Genomic DNA, 15,756 nt, shown 5'->3' on the forward strand with positions numbered 1-15,756 from the left:
CCACGAAGAGCCATTAGCCAAAAAAAAAAAAAAAAAAAAAAAAAGACTAGCAAAAGGGACATTTGACAAAGAGAGGCTGTCCACATTCTATATTAAGACACTCATGTTTTTGTGAAGGAGCAATTTACCAGTCACATTGTAAAATTAGAAGCAAGGAATGAAAAAAAGAAATAAATACATGCTAACATTAGCCTCGCCTGTTACTACATTTTTTATTTTGTGTTTTTGTGTGCGTGTGTTTCTTTTTGTGGCAATCTCAAGAAGTGTCAGTTAAGGTGCTCCGCATTTTTCATTGAGTGTCACCATTTTCTCCATGTTGGCTTCCAGCAAAAAATTTTTCTACAGTAGCCGTTTCCTCTCACATTCATTCACGACTTTTAAATAGATATAAGTAATTCACGTCTGAAGTGGACAGTAATATTATCTTTAATATGGTCATCATTGCAGAAAAAACATATTCATGCCTTGACTTAAAGAGCAGAGAACCAATGTAGGCGAATTTATGGCCTATCTATAAGTGCTCCTTATTATTTCTATAAATCCTAAAAGAGCTCGGTAACAGAGGTATAAATGACCTTAACCACTTCATTAAATCTAATTAAAATGAATTGACATTAACAGCCTTCATTTCTGGACCTTTTTTTTCTTTTCTTTTTTTTCCCCCCCACCACCACCCAACGATTGCAGATTAGCTACAGCCGTGCTGGATACCGGAGAATGTTAAATATATATTGCATACAGTATTACAGAGTTAATGGGACAGATAATTGACAGTGAACCATAGGAGGTTAATAATAGAAGCTCAATTGACTTCGATCAATTTGTCACACTGAACATGATGGTCTTAACATCCTCTCCATGTGCACGGAGCAGGCGCGCTCACATACCAGTTTCCTGTCTAAGGCACATGTTTTTATGTGAAATTGTTCCGATGTTAACCTTTCATCAAGCAAGGAAAGCATATTTGGTAGTTTAACCAATTTAGTCGCAAAATATGTCTCCCCACGACTTTAAATGGGCGCTTGACGTTGAAGTGGTTTCGCATGTAAACCTTTTTTAGTATTAAAAATGCAGGGAAGCAGGGCAAGGAGGCAAAGAATCAGGTAAAAAAAAAGTTTAATAAACAAAAATGAGGAGGCACAAATGAGCTACAAACTAAGAAACAAAAACAACAAAGTCCAAAAGGGTAAAACGAGACAATGCATGGAACAAAACCGGCAGCATGACAGGAGGAAAATGACTATGAATCGACGCAGACAGAAGGGAGACAAGAGACTAAATACACACACTAATTGACACAACGAGACACAGCTGCGCAAGACACAAGTGGCAGAGGGTGCTGATTGGTTGACACATTAGGGGAGGTAGGCAAACTTACTCAGGTTTGAGATGGGGGAAGCCCACAAGGACAACATAACAAAACACATATCACGACAAGAACTCAAAGAAACGGGAGGACAAAATCAAACTAAACCAAAATCAAACCTGAGCCATGACTAAAGTAACAAAATCAGCCCAAACCATGACACCTAACACTTTATTTGTATTAGAGCAGGGAACCAAATTTGGTAACCTAACCACATCTGTTGCCAAATAAGGTTCATATTCCTTCAAAATTCACATTTGACATTGATGTATGTTCTTGTGCCTCTTAAATGTATCCAAAGCCAAAGAACCACATTTGATACCTTAAACATTTTAGTCACCAAATATGGTTCCTCACAACTCCAAATTAGTATCTGTCACTGCACCAAATACCACTGTGTTGTAGGGCTGCGTGCAATTAACCGAAATTAAATTATTTCAATTATTTCACTCCACTGCAATTGGCTGGCAACCAGTTCAGGGTGTCCCCCGCCTACTGCCCAAAACTAGCTGAGATAGGCTCCAGCACCCCCTGCGACCCTTGTGAGGAATAAGCGGTCAAGAATATAGATGGATGGATGGCTGGACGGATGGATGGATTTCACTCAATTACAATTACACAATTTCACAATTACAAAATCAGCCCTAAATTGTAAAAGGAAAAAATACTGGTAATATTAATTTTGACTTGTCTGAGTTGTTTAAATGTATACATTTGCACCTTTTATTTTATTTTAAAATAGCACATTTAACTCATTCACTGCCTTTGACGGAAAAAGACGTCAAATGATGCAATGCATTTTTGCTGGGCTGGCAGTGAATGTGTTAATAAATGTTGTTTCATCCAAAAGGAACTTGCATAATTATAGTGTTTCAAACAATTAGATTTGTCTTAATATTTTTTATGCTTTAACATGTTCTTGTTTTGTACCAACATATAAATGATCGCCCTAATCATCGTGATTTAAATTATTACCAATATAACCGTGACCGTGATTAGGGTGAGAAGCTCGGTCATCCGGGAGGGACTCAGAGTCGAGCCGCTGCTCCTCCGCATTGAGAGGAGCCAGCTGAGGTGGCTCGGGCATCTGCTTCGGATGCCTCCTGGACGCCTCCCTGGGGAGGTGTTCCGGGCATGTCCCACCGGCGGGAGGCCCCGGGGACGACCCAGGACACACTGGAAAGACTATGTCTCTCGGCTGGCCTGGGAACGCCTTGGGATCCCGCCGGTGGAGCTGGTTGAAGTGGCTGGGGAGAGGGAAGTCTGGGTTTCCCTCCTAAAGCTGCTGCTCCCGCGACCCGACCTCGGATAAGCGGCAGAAGATGGATGGATGGATGACCGTGATTAACCTTAATGACTTAAATAAATAATTGGAAATTGTAACAAATGAAGCAAGGTGAAGTCACGCATTGGACACGTCTCATGTGTTTTTTCTGGCGCCAAGGTTTGTGACGCCGTGTATGTGCGTATGGTTTTCTTTAAATACTGCCCAATGTAGTAATATGACAGGTCAGCCAACTGTCCCAGGCCCTCTGGCCCCCGTACAACACGGCTGTTTATAGATTATGTTTCACCTTCTTCCTTCTAAACAATTAGCGAGCTCGCCAGAAGGAAACCTGCCCTCAGATCCCGACGCGCCGTCCAGCCGACTGCAGGGCGGCCGGCCAACACGGACAGGATGAACGTGGGTAAACAACGGTCGCATCCACGCACTTCACAGGCACCCGCCACGGAGACGTGACCCCGCCGACGCTTCTCATGACGCCATTCCATCGCTTGCGCCGTTACTGTCAAAGGATCCCTGTTGTTTTATGCCCTCGTAATTTAGACCAAGGTAAAATGGCGTTGGCGGTGTTTTACATGTCACTCAAGACCGATAGATGAAGCTTGGACTTGGCTTAGAATATTAATCAGGGCAATTATTGAAAGTGTTTTGCGCTGACATCATCGCACTGGGTGCAATATGTCAGGTGCAAGATGAACTGTAAAAGGATGCATTTAGCACATTTACATGGGACCATAGCAGTAAAGCAGCAAAATAATAATAATAATAATAATAATAATAATTTATGAAGGAAATGGTGTTTTCCAATCAGGAGGCAACCTATATAAATCAACATCTGACAAAAACAGCATCAGAATGTAAAGAACAATTGCTAGCTACATTACTTTAGTTTCCAAATATTAGGGCTGGGTATTGCCGCCAACCTCACGATACGATATGTATCACGATACAGGGGTCACGATACGATACATATCGCGATACATATACATACATATGTATCCCAATACATGATCTTCAAGGTGATATGTATCCTGATATTTTACATTAATTTACTTGCATTTTATAATAACAGTCATATGCTCTAAAATGTGCTTATTTGAAATATTTGGGGAAATAAAAACAGCATTTTTTTTATGTAACACATTCTATTTCATTTTTAAACAAAATTCGTACATTAAGACACATGTGCCATGTTAAGTTTATAAGTAAATAAATGTTGATATTCTTCCTGTGATTTAATTTTTCTGAGCAAGACACATTGTCGAATCACTGGTGAGCTATTTTTGCATTAATTGAAGGCAATTAACTTCAAAGACGCTGCTGTTTTTTTATTTTTTAGGTACAATGCAAGCTGCCAAGGAAAACGTTAGCTGCCTATTTAAAGTTAACGAGCAATATCGATTCTGACGCCTGCGTATCGATACATGTATTGTAATGAGGCTCGCAACGATATATTGCCGTATCGATTTTTTGAGCACACCCCTACCAAATATGGTTCCTCACACATCCAAATTGGCATCTGACACTGGAAAAAAAAACAAGGCAAAATTTATGTGACCATTTTATTTTAATAGCGAAATATGGGTCTTTGAACCTCCAAATGAGTATCTGACACAAAAAAAAAAAGTTATTGTCATTAAGGTAAGGAACCATATTTGGTCACTTAACCACTTTTGTTACCAAATATGGTTCCCCACACCTCGAAATTAGCATTTGAATGTGATGAAAGTTCATGTAACCTTAATATATGTTTTTTTTTTTTTTTTTTTTTTTTTTTTTTTTGTTTTTTTTTTTTTTTAAGAGCTCAGAATTGTTCATTCGGTAGTCTTACCGATTCAACGTCTTGTCATCATTGCTCTTTTCCTTTTTTTTTTTTTTTTTTTTTTTTTTTTTTTTTGTTTTTTTGTGTGTGTGTATGTGTGCGTGCGTTTGCGTGCGTGCGTTTGCGTGCGTGCGTGCGTTTGCGTGTGTGCGTTTGCGTGCGTTTGCGTGCGTGCGTGCAAATACGTATAAATTTATACTCATTCATTCACCTAAAACCTTATAAATATCCCATTACCCTTCGCCTTAACCAGGTACTTCAGAATCTTGCCAGAGTCGTGAGATTTAAATGGTCAGGAGACCAGAGAAAAGGTCAGAAAAAAAAGAAATAAAGAGAAAAGAAAGGTAAATCAAAGTGACATCCAGCACCGACCAAACACTTCCTGCCTTCCCCATGATTACAAAATCAAAGTCTTACGCCAACCCCGGAAGCCTCTAAATTCCAGCAAATTTAGCGAGATCTCAAGAGCCCAGAGGAAAAACTAAAGAGAGGAAGGAGGGAAGGATCGATAAGGCAGAGTGAGATCAATAGAAGCCAGTACATCCAATCCATCAAAGTGAAGTCCAGCACCAACAAGACCCCTCCTGCGTGGTTACAAAACCGGAGTCTTATGCCAACCCCAGAAACCTCATACTTCTAATAAATTAAGATCTCAAGTGACCAGAGGAAAAACTAAAGAGAGGAAGGAGGGAAGGATAGATAAAGAAAAGTGAGAACCACAGACACCAGCACCAACTGATTCAAGGGGCTGTGGGAGGGAGAGGGTACTTCTGTTGAGTTTCAGTAGATGCTGGTGCGACGGATCTGGCATGCATAAGGACCACCACCAAAGAGAGAAGCCGTCAACCGCGGTCCAGCAAAGCGAGCACCCCCCCCCCCCCCCCACCCCCCCCGGAATCCCCAGGCCGCGGCAGCACCAAGGCCACCCCCAAGCCACCCGAGCGGACACCGGTCAGCGAGCCGACCCAGATACCCGGAACACCCCCGCCCCAGCCCCGGCCCACACCCCCGAGCCCAAGGCCGCAGAACGAGGCCCAGCGGGCCCCCACAGCGCCCCACCGGTCCCCAGCCCCCATCCCCCCACGACCCCCCCGCACCCCACCCAAACCCGCCATCCACCACGACCCAGGCCCCACCACCCCCGACCCCCAAACCCCCGAACACACCCCGACCCCCAGCACCCAACCCCCCACCCACCCATACCTCCACCCCCCCCCCCAAACAAGCCGCCCCCCCCCCGACGGCCGCCACCCCCCCCCCCGCGAACCCGGCCCCCCGCGAGAACCCCCCACCCCCCCCCGGAAACCGGCACCGGGCAGCAGCGCAGAGAGGGAAGATGTGCCCACCCCACCTCCAGCCGCGCGAGATTTGCACCGCGGCGGGAGGGGGGAAGCAGAGGAGGAAGCACCAGGGGAGAAGGCGGGACACCAGAACACCGAGCCCGGTGGGGAGAGGCCCCGGTCGTCACGCCAGAGTACAAGTGACACCTAACCCTGTTACTGAGTCCGCCAGCTCGCCGACTGGCGAGCTCTACCCTTACACCGTGAATGTGGCCCCACCCAGTGTATATACAAGTGTGTGCGTGTGGTGCATTAAAATTGGGAGCAGGTGAGTCGGAGCAGAGGGAAAAAATTTCCCCTACTCCGACACACCCGTATCCCCCCCCAAAAAATGAATATGTATATGTGTGGTGCATTAAAAAAGGGAATGGAGGGACAAAGTGGTGGGGCAGGGACACAAATGGGGGGGACCACAGCGCTGCCAGGCACTGCAGTCCATCCCCTCTGATGGCTCCCCGCCCCAACTCACCCCTCCCCTTGGACGTGAGGTGCATTAAAATTGGAGGGGAGTTGAAGGGTGAAGACGGTGTTTCCACCCTTCCCCACCCCACCAAGAAATGTGTTGTGTGCCCTATGTGTATATTTACAAAGTGTATAGTGCAAGCTAGTGAAGTGAGTAAGAGGAGCGACCAGCGGGGCCTCACCCAACCCGGCGGGTGTAGGTGGCACGCCCGCCCCCCAGCACCCCCACCCCCCGCCGCCCCCCACCTCATCCACCCGGCACCACAATGGGCGGACAGCCAGCGCAGCAGGGCTACCGGACAGCCCACCAGCCACCGGGGCCCGCCCGGGGCACCAGGAGTTATACCGGAGCGGGGCAGGCCCCAAACCCTCGCCCGGCCCCCGGAGCCCGACGCCCGGGCCGGGGAGGGAGCCCCAGGCCCAGGGAGAGGGAGGGGGAGGGGCCGCAGGGCAGACAGGGAAGGGGGGGGGGGGCGGGGGAAGCGGGGAGAAGACGACAAGAAGGCGAAAGGGCGGCTGCAGGGCAGGAGGCGGGGGGGGAGAGGAGGAGGGAGGGCGACAAGGGAAAAGGGACCGGGAGGCAGAGGAGGATGGGCGGGAGGAGGCGAGGAGGGAGAGGCGACGGGGGGGAGGAAGGGGGAGGGGAGAGGGAACCACGGGGCACACCGGAGGCCCACCCACCCCGAACCGCGCCGCCGGGCACGGAGCAGCGGACCGCGCCGGGACGGCACCGCCCCGGGCACCAGGGGAAGCACCCCAACACCGCACCCCACAGGGGGCCCAGGGAGCGGCCAAGACGCAACCGCCACCGAGCAGACAACGGGGGGGGGGGGGGGGGGGGGGGGGCAGGCAGAACCACCCCCGCCCGACCACAGGGGACGGCGTCAAGAAAATTGACTAATTAGCATGCAGTAACACCAAGTGTTGATGCTTAGTGCCCACTAGAAATAGATCTTAAGGAGTTATTGAGTATAGTGTCGTATAGTGTGGTATGCTCGAGCCCACTAGCAGCAACTAGGTTCCTGACTATATAAAAATAAAAACAATCAGATACAAAATACCAAATACAGGAGCAGCGAAAACAGAAGTTGTAACGATGTGGTGGCTCTTGTTAACAGGCAGAATCTTGGCAGGATTAAGTTGCCAAATTGAGATTAAAATATTCTATGTACATAGACCATATTTGTTTAAATCTTGATACTTGATTTTTATTTAAGGCAGAGATTTTTTCCATTGAGATATAATTTATTAGTAAGTTTAACCAGTGGTCGATATTTAGAGATTGTTTATTTTTCCAATTGACAAGGATTATTTTTTTAGCAATAGTAAGGGCTATAAATATAGATTGAGATTGTTTACATGGTCGCTCAGTTATTGTTAAGTCACCTAGTAAACACAGTCTTGGAGATAAAGGAAGCCTACAGTTTAATATATCAGCGAGCTTTTCCAAGATTTTAGTCCAGAAATGCAGCACTGGAGTACATGACCATAAAGCATGAAGATAAGTATCGGCAGTGTTTTGTGAGCACTGGAGACAAATGTCGGAGTCAGAGAGTCCCATTTTTTTCATCATATATTGTGTAATATATGTTCTATGAAGTATCTTATATTGGATAAGTTGCAAATTTGTCTGTTTGGTCATTTTAAATACATTTTCACAGATTTGGGTCCAAAAGTCTGGTTCCGGAACTATAGACAAGTCTTTTTCCCATTTTAAAGTCGGTAAATACGTTTTATTTGTGTATAAAAATAACTTATATATTTTTGATATTTTCTTTATTGTTGTTGGAGAAAGCTTTATAATATCTTTAGCTAAGACAGGCAGTTGGAGCGTATCTTGAAGTGTTGGGATTTGTTTCTTAACCATATTTTTAACTTGCAGATAATGTAAGAAATTTCCCTTTTTTATTTCATATTTCTGGACCAAGTTTGTATATGATATAAACTTATTATCTGAGAAAAGATGATGAAGGTGTGTAATTCCTTTCTGCTCCCATAGGCTTAAATGGAACGACTGATTATTAAGTTGAAAGTCGGGGTTATGCCAAATGGGAGAGAGCCCACAGGGCGCCAATTGGGAGTTTGTAATTTCTAATGCCTTCCACCAGGCAGTCAGGGTGGCGGCTATCATTGGGTTTTTAAAACAATTATGTCGTCTTATTGATTTTGTAATAAAGAGTAAATCTGACAGTCTAAGATTATTACAATCCTTCTGCTCCAATTCCAACCAACAGTTAGTATCTCTGTTGGGTTGTGTCCATAGCACAAGATATTGTAGTTGATTAGCTAGATAATAGTACATAAAGTTTGGTGCCTCTAAACCTCCTTTAGATTTACTTTCCTGAAGAGTAGATAGACTAATTTTGGCTTTTTTTTTATTCCAATAGAATTTTATGATAGCAGAGTCCAGCGATTGGAACCAGTTAGACGTAGGTTTAAATGGAATCATTGAAAATAAATAATTAATCTTTGGTAAAACTTTCATTTTTATAGTAGCTATCCGTCCTATTAAAGAGATCGGAAGATTATTCCAGCGTTCCAGGTCACTACGGATACTATCCAATAATGGTGAAAAATTTAAAGAAGTTAATTCAGTTAACTTAGGTGAAATTTTAACACCTAAGTATTTTAAATTACCTGTAGGAAAGGAGTAGTGTGGATCCTGACTTGTAGGATTCCATGAATTTTCTGTAATAGGTAATAATGTTGATTTTGTCCAGTTAATAGAGTAATCTGATAAGTGAGAGAATTTAGTTATTAATTTAAATGCTTCCCCTAGCGAAATAGCAGGTTCTTCTAAATAGAGTAATATATCATCGGCATATAGATTAATTTTATGTTCTATTGTCCCGGAGTGGATTCCTTGGATCCGTCTATCCTGACGTATAGCTAATGCAAGCGGCTCAATAAATATAGCAAATAATAAAGGAGAAATTGGGCACCCTTGTCTTGTTCCCCTTTGTAAAGTAAAACTCTGTGATGTAATCCCATTAGTAGTAACTGTAGCTTTAGGAGAATCATATAATATTGAGACCCATTGAATGAATGACTCCCCGAAGCCGAATTTATTTAAGACAGCAAAGAGGAAGGACCAGTTAACTTTATCGAATGCTTTTTCTGCATCCAGCGAAATAACAACTGCCTTTTTATCATGCCGCTGTGACATACTAATCAAGTTAAAGAGTCTCCTAATATTATTAGTAGAATGACGACCTTTAATAAAACCTGTTTGATCACTATGAATAATTGTCGAGATTACCGTCTCTAATCGAGATGCCAAGGCCTTAGCGATAATTTTAATATCGGTATTAATTAGTGATATCGGTCGGTAACTTGACGGGAGGGTAGGGTCTTTTTCTGGCTTTAATAAAAGTTTAATTGCTGCTATATTCATATCTTGACGTATATCACCTTTACTTTTAATTTCAGTTACTACTCTTAGAAATAATGGAGCAAACATTAACCAGAAATGTTTAAAAAATATAGCCGGAAAGCCGTCTGGACCAGGTGCTCTGCCATTAGGCATACTGTCTAAAGCACGATACAACTCATCTATAGTAAGCGGGGTATCGAGAATATCTTTATGTTCAATAGATAACTGAGGTATATTTAAGCTGTTTAGGAATTCCTCAATATATTCAGGGTTAGGTCTATTAATTTCTGTGTATAGATTTCGATAATAGTTATAAAAAATATGGTTAATTTCTTCTGGTGATTGTGTGCATTCACCATTTATATCTTTAATAGCCGTTATAAGAGATTTTTCCCGATTCCGTTGAAGTTGATTTGCCAGGAATTTACCTGATTTATTATTATGTTCAAAATTATTATATCTCAACTGTTGTATTATAAACTCTGTCTTTTTAGATAACATGTTATCTAACTGTATTTTTATATTCTGTAGTTCTATCCATATTTGATTATTTGGGTTTAATACATATTCATCCGTTAGTTGTTTAATTTTATCTTCCAGGTATTTTTCTAATTTTTGATCCTGTTTCTTTTTATAAGTTGAATATGATATAATTTTCCCTCTAATTACCGCTTTCCCTGCTTCCCAGAGAAGAGATGGAGATATATTTGGAGAGTCATTTATTTCCAAAAAATCTGCCCACTCCCTTCTAATAATTTTATCAAACTCTACGTCTTTCAGTAATGAGATGTTAAAACGCCATATCGGGGGAGGTTTAAAGGTAGAGTCAATTTGTAGAGTGAGGGAGACTGGTGCATGATCACTTATAATTATAGAATGTATTTTTATAGCAGTTTTATCAACAATAGAATTATTTGTAAGGAAAAAATCAATTCTTGAGAATGATCGGTGCACAGCAGAGAAGAAAGTAAATTCCTTCTTAGTTGGGTTTTGAAGTCTCCAGCCATCGCTGAGGCCAAAATCCTCCATATACTCATCTATTACTTTAGCGGATCGTAATCGCCTTGTATATATCGTATTATTAGAACGATCTATTAACGGGTTCAAGACCGTGTTAAAATCACCTCCAATAATAATAGTAGAATTTGTTGCTAAATCGAGTAACCGAGAGAAAAATTCATGGAAAAAATCAGGGTCATCATTATTTGGGGCATATAAATTACCAATTGTATATACTTTATTAAATATAGTTACCTGGATAATAATATATCGGCCCTCTAAATCTGTTACTATATTATTTAGAGTAAAGAATAAATTCTTATGTATAAGTATAGAGACACCTCTTTGTCTACTATTATAGGAGGCAGAGTAAACTTGACTAAAATTTTTATCTATAAATAATTTTTCTTCTGATTTTTGTAAGTGGGTTTCTTGTAGGAGACAAATATCTGCCTTAAATTTTGAGAGATGGTCTAAAATTTTTATTCTTTTTGCCTGGGAGCGAGCGCCACACACATTCCAGGAGACCAGAGCTAATTTCTGCATACAAGCAATATAGACTCAGTCTTATGTATACATCTATATAAGCTGCTTATTAATATTAACATATTGTAGGATAGCAAAAGAGTAATTAGGCAATTTATATAATTTATATAAAGAGAGAGATAGCAAGTAGATAAGTATAATAGTGAAGAAACGTGGGGGGAAGTGAGTGTGAAGGAAATCTGTGGGGGATTCAACATAACAATACACCAGTAAATGGTGACCTAAGCGAGATTATTATTATTATTATTAATTTATTTTTTTAAGAATATATTTCTATATTATTATTATTATTATTATTATTACTTTATAGCCTATGCATAATATAAATTCATATTCTATTTCGTAACCCATTATCCATACATATACATACATATACATATACATATATATACATATATACACATATACATACACATACATATACATATACCTACGTCAAATAATCACACAATGCTCGGCTCTACCAATTGTCAGTTAGAACAGCCAAGGGGTCGAGGTTGGGTTTCGGAATAGCTGGCCGTCGATATATAATTTATCAACGACCATCGAAGTCCGTTTACCCTCCTGTCTATTTTGTTTCATGATAGGAAACAGTACTTTTCGCCGCTCGTTTATCTCTCTTGGGAATTGATCATTCATCCCGAAAGATGTCCCTTTGAGCTCCCGTCCTTTACTTTTTACCAATTCTTTATGTTTAAAATGTTCGAACTTAGCAATAATAGGACGGGGCTTATTGCCCTTACGAGCTCCGAGCCGGTGTACACGGTGAAAAGAGATATTATTTACCGTCTCCTGTGGGATCTTTAGCGATGATGTCATGAATTTTTTTATCTCACCCTCTGGATTATCTGGAGAATTTTCGGATATACCTGAGAATATTAGATTTTCCCGCATACTACGGGATTGAACATCTAAGACCGTTTCCTTTAGCATTTTATTTTCCTTTTTAATCGTCTCCAACTCGGCTGTGACAGCGACGAGAGAGGAGCGTAGCTCGGAGTTATCGCATTGGAGATCGCTTACCTGTTGGCTAACGAATTCCAAACTTGCCTTTAATTCTTTGACGTCCTCGCGGATAAGACAGAGGACGTCAAGTTTTTTATTTATGGAATCCAGCATACTCACCGATACGTCGGCGGTTGCTAAATCGTCCGTGTCTGTTGACGAGTCATTTTTCCTTTTTTTTTTCGAAGGATTATCCCGACTGGCCGCCGGCTCATCCATCGCGCAGCTATAAAAATGATCGTCAATAAAACGTTCGAGGTCGTCCACACTGGATAATATTTCCGATCTTTCTTAGAAAAGAAAAAAATCGAATTTATCTAATCATTAAATTCGGGTTTAATTAGAAATATAAAGCTAATTCTATTTTAGCAGCAGAGCGCCGCCATGTTAGATTTTCCCAGTCTCGCTACCGGTCACGCGATAGTCACAGCATCTCGCGATGGGAAATGTAGTTCCTCTAACATTAACTTCAAAGACGCTGCTGTTTTTTTATTTTTTAGGTACAATGCAAGCTGCCAAGGAAAACGTTAGCTGCCTATTTAAAGTTAACGAGCAATATCGATTCTGACGCCTGCGTATCGATACATGTATTGTAATGAGGCTCGCAACGATATATTGCCGTATCGATTTTTTGAGCACACCCCTACCAAATATGGTTCCTCACACATCCAAATTGGCATCTGACACTGGAAAAAAAAACAAGGCAAAATTTATGTGACCATTTTATTTTAATAGCGAAATATGGGTCTTTGAACCTCCAAATGAGTATCTGACACAAAAAAAAAAAGTTATTGTCATTAAGGTAAGGAACCATATTTGGTCACTTAACCACTTTTGTTACCAAATATGGTTCCCCACACCTCGAAATTAGCATTTGAATGTGATGAAAGTTCATGTAACCTTAATATATGTTAATGCAAGCCTTGAATGATTTTCAGTAACATATGGGTCCATATATATATTTTTTCCAGTTCCAAGAGTCCTTTGGTTACCAAACATGCCTCAATATTAACCTTTGATACTTGCCTAAGTTCATGTCATTATTAAGGTAAGGACTCTCATGTGGTAACTTAACACCTTTAGTTACCAGATATGGTTTCCCATGGCTCCAAATTAGTAAGTTCATGTAAACTTTGTTTTTTTTCTTTCATTGGGCTGTAAGTTTTCCCATCCCTGATAGAAATCTATTGTGTTGGCCTGCTGTGATTACACCTCGAGCTTTAGTTTCAACAGGAAACCAAAGGAGTGTGCGCATAAACTGACATTGTCAAGAGATTCACAGGCAAGCAGTCTAAAAATATGAGACAAGTGCATGAATGTTGGCGCTCGCGTTGTCCTGAAGCAGGAAGCGGCAGATCCCAGGCTCTTAAATAATGCTTCGCGAGCTGGGAAGTAGACAAATCCTATGTATCAAATATTATTATGATTCTCCACAGTGTTATGTGCATTGTACTATAAACTATTTTACTAACCAAAACAGTAGCACCTAGCCAAACATGGACAGCAAACTATATTCAACTAGTTCATGTGACGACGGCATCTTTAATGACGGTTACCATTCCAGTGACCCTGACGTGGTCGCCCCACAATGTTGTGTGCATTAGCCTTAATAGTTATTATACTCTGTTGCTAACCAATACAGCAGCACCTACCAAAGCATGTAATCCCAAAACGTATTTCTTTGATGGACCGTGGGAGTGGGGGTGGTTCTGATGACAATTCCTGCTCGAGGTGAGGCAGCGGGTTGCCTGAGCTGGAATCCAGTCCACCTTTTGAAGATACCTGCTTTACAGTGTAATTATGTGTGCCTTCCATGAAAGAAATGCACTTTTTTTTTCTTTTTTGCCTAACCTGCTTTTCACATAAATGTCTGCTCTCCACAAATTTAAGATGTTATAAACACTCTGCCTGAAGCTCTCGGGACATCGCAAGGGTCTTCGGGGTCTCTTACGTCTCAGCGCCTCAGTTCTTCTGGGCAGCGGCCCAATTGGCTGACAAGTCCGCTGCCCTAACCCTGAACCCTGAGCGTGAGGGGTGAGCCAAGGGTCTGACTCTGAGGGTGGGTGGTGCGCCGGCTGGAGGGTCAGGGGGGGGGGGGGGGGGAGAAAAGTAGAGGGGGAGCGATGGCTATTAAACACAACAGGATGTGTCTTTTATAGCTCGGCTGGCACTTGAAGGCATCGCCGGCCACTCCGTCAGATGAGAGGCCAGCAGATGAATCCTGTAAGGGTGGAAATGACGGGCCCGCCGTTATGTTTTTTTTTTTTTTTTTTTTTAAATAATTTACAAGGTGATCGGGAAGGTGAACTGAGGGTCAGGGACTCAGTGTTCCATTGCACTCCATTTTATTTTTCCAGTGCGACTGTAAGTCTGTTAACTCTATCGCATCTCATACAGTAGCCCTGAGCACGTGTTTACGATTGATTGAACTTCAAGAGGTTCAGGAACTGCGCATGTAAGGACAAGTGAGGAGATCCAATTTTAGAGCACTTACCAGACAGTTGTCAAATAATTATTGGGGGTGGGGGTGGGGGGGCGTAATTCCTACAAATAATAATCACGAAAGGAGTATTGAATGTGTGCATTACATATGAAGTGATATTAAAGCATAAATAAAAAATTAAATATAAATAAAACTTACATACAAACAATTAATTAATTATAACTTATAATCACAAAAAAACTTTTTATTAATTAAAAACCCAAGAAAATAAATAATGTCCAGGTCAATAAAAATGTTTAAAAATATAATGTTAAAAAATGTCAAATTTACAGAAAAAAAAATAAAAATGTGTAAATAAGATAAAGAGATTAAAACAGGCTAAATTAAATATACTGTTCATTAAAAAAATAAAAATAAAAAGGACACCAGCAGAATAAAACAAAACAATAAATCAATAATACAGAAGCAAAAAAAAAATAAAAAATTCTAAACAAGTCAGTCTCAAAAATAAAGAAATCATTAAAAAAATAAAAAATAATCCAGGAGGGACAACTAAAATCTACTAATATATGTCAACCCAGAGCAGCCGAGAGTCATTCTGGGTCACACTTGCATGAACTGGTCAATGCTTTGATAAGCTGTGATGTGTATTTTCACCACACCTCTTCAGCGGATACTTGAACTGGTTGCCCTCTTTCTGAACCATCGCGACAGCTCTCTAAATCACCATCTTTTAAAGGCTCTGCACCCTTCTTCCTCTTTTTTTTCATCCCCTCCTCCATTTTTTTTATATACTTTAATCACCAGGCTCCAGTAGTAAGTATAGGAGTATTGGACCCTGTGTGTGAAATCCTCCTCGTAAAAGACGAAGCAAGGCCTGCTGATGGGCTTCTCGTGGTGAGAATCTATCTTGTGATGGTGGTGGTTGGAGTGTGGGAGGGGTTAGGGGGTGACAAGCAATCGCTCAGGACCAACAGGTTGCAGGTGATAAACTTGAGGTCATCCGCTGTGTCGTTGCCGAAGGAGGCCTTGGATTTTTGTTTGTTATTTACGGTTAGTCACCACTTTAGAAATGAAGACTCGAGTCACATGACTTGACTCAAGTCATACTTAAC

General features: G+C 41.6%; 1 long non-coding RNA gene across 1 annotated transcript in view; it reads left to right on the top strand.

Moving 5' to 3' along the window:
• LOC144032059 (uncharacterized) overlaps positions 1–15,756 on the top strand; it is a 122,251-nt gene that overhangs the window by 105,224 nt on the left and 1,271 nt on the right. The window lies entirely within an intron of this gene.

The sequence above is a fragment of the Festucalex cinctus genome, chromosome 12 (genome assembly GCF_051991245.1).
Source record: "Festucalex cinctus isolate MCC-2025b chromosome 12, RoL_Fcin_1.0, whole genome shotgun sequence".
NCBI lineage: Eukaryota > Metazoa > Chordata > Actinopteri > Syngnathiformes > Syngnathidae > Festucalex > Festucalex cinctus.